The sequence below is a fragment of the Protobothrops mucrosquamatus genome, unplaced genomic scaffold (assembly GCF_001527695.2).
Source record: "Protobothrops mucrosquamatus isolate PMUCROS unplaced genomic scaffold, P.Mucros_1.0 scaffold383, whole genome shotgun sequence".
NCBI classification, from domain to species: domain Eukaryota; kingdom Metazoa; phylum Chordata; class Lepidosauria; order Squamata; family Viperidae; genus Protobothrops; species Protobothrops mucrosquamatus.
The window spans coordinates 54,075-55,743 of NW_015386715.1; positions in this window are offsets into that span (position 1 = coordinate 54,075).

A 1,669-nucleotide genomic window follows, 5' to 3' on the forward strand; every position below is an offset into this window, starting at 1 on the left:
AATTCTAACTAATAGAGAAGAAGTGATAGAGGGAGTTGAAGTTCCCAGAACCTTAGGCGAAAGTGACCATGTCATACTGGAATTTAATATAACGTAAACACTAGCAAGAGAAAATAATCCAACCAGTGTCTTGAACTTCAAAAGAGCTGACTTTAACAAACTCTGAGAGAACCTAGGAAAGATCCCATGGATAAAAATCTTAAAGGGGAAAACAACCCAAGAAGCATGGGAAACTCTGAAAAATGTGATCATAAAAGCCCATACCAGCACAATACCACTGAAAAAGAAAAACAAGAAATTCAAGAAGAAATCAGCATGGCTGCACAAAGATCTCTCTGACAAACTGAAAGACAAAAAGGACAAATACAAAAAATGGAAAGGGAAAAAATGGAAACTAAGACCGATTTATCAGCAGACAGCCAGAACATGCAAAGATGAAGTCAGGAAAACAAAGGCTCAGAACAAACAAAGACTTACAACAGAAATCATGGATAATTTAAAAAAGTTTTTTTCAAACACATTAGCAACAAGAAAAAAGTCAAGGAGACTGTAGGTCCACTAAAGAGAGAAAATGGCAAGGAAAAAACAGGCAACAGGGAGAAAGCAGAGCTGCTTAACTCATACTTTGCATCAGTCTTCACACAAAAAGAAACTATAGCCCAACATACCAAAAAAACCCACTGCAAAAGACAAATTAGAAATAAAAATTAAAATAAGCAAGAAAATGGTAAGAGAACACCTATCCAACCTTGATGAATATAAATCACCAGGGCTTGACAGATTACATCCCAGAGTTCTGAAGGAGCTGGCAGATGTCATCTCAGAACCATTGCACTACATCTTTCAAAAATCCTGGAGCACAGGGGAAGTACTTGAGGATTGGAAAAAGGCTGTTCTGGTTCCCATCTTCAAGAAAAAACGGACCCAGGAAACTACAGACCAATCAGTTTAACATCAATACCTGGGAAGATCCTAGAAAAGAAAATCAAAAAATAGATCTGCGAACAATTAGAAGCAAACAAAGTTATAACTAGTAGCCAGCACGTTTGTTAAAAATAGGTCATGCCAAACCAATCTTATTTCATTCTTCAACAAAGTGACTAAATCAATAGACCAGCAAAATACTGTGCACGTAGTATACTTCAGTAAGGCATTTGATAAAGTAGACCACAATCTACTCCTTGGTAAGCTAGAAAAAGCTGGAATAGATGACATCACCACCAGATGGATCCATAGCTGGCTGGCAAACCGTACTCAAAGAGTAGTCCTCAACAGCACTACATCCACATGGAGAGAAGTAAGCAGTGGGGTACCACAAGGTTCCGTCTTAGGCCCAGTACTCTTCAATATCTTCATCAATGACTTAGATGAGAGAATTGAAGGGGAACTCATCAAATTTGCAGATGACACCAAACTGGCAGGAGTAGCCAACACCCCAGAAGACAAACTCAGGATCCAAAAAGATCTTGACAAATTTGAACAATGGGCCCTATCCAACAAAATGAGTTTCAATGTGGAGAAAAGCAAAGTTTTACATTTAGGCAGGAAAAATCAAAGATACAAGTACAGACTGGGTGAGACCTATCTTAAAAACAGGTCTTGAGAGGGACCTTGGAGTCCTAGTAGACGATCACTTAACCATGAGCCAGCAATGTGCAGCAGCAGCCAA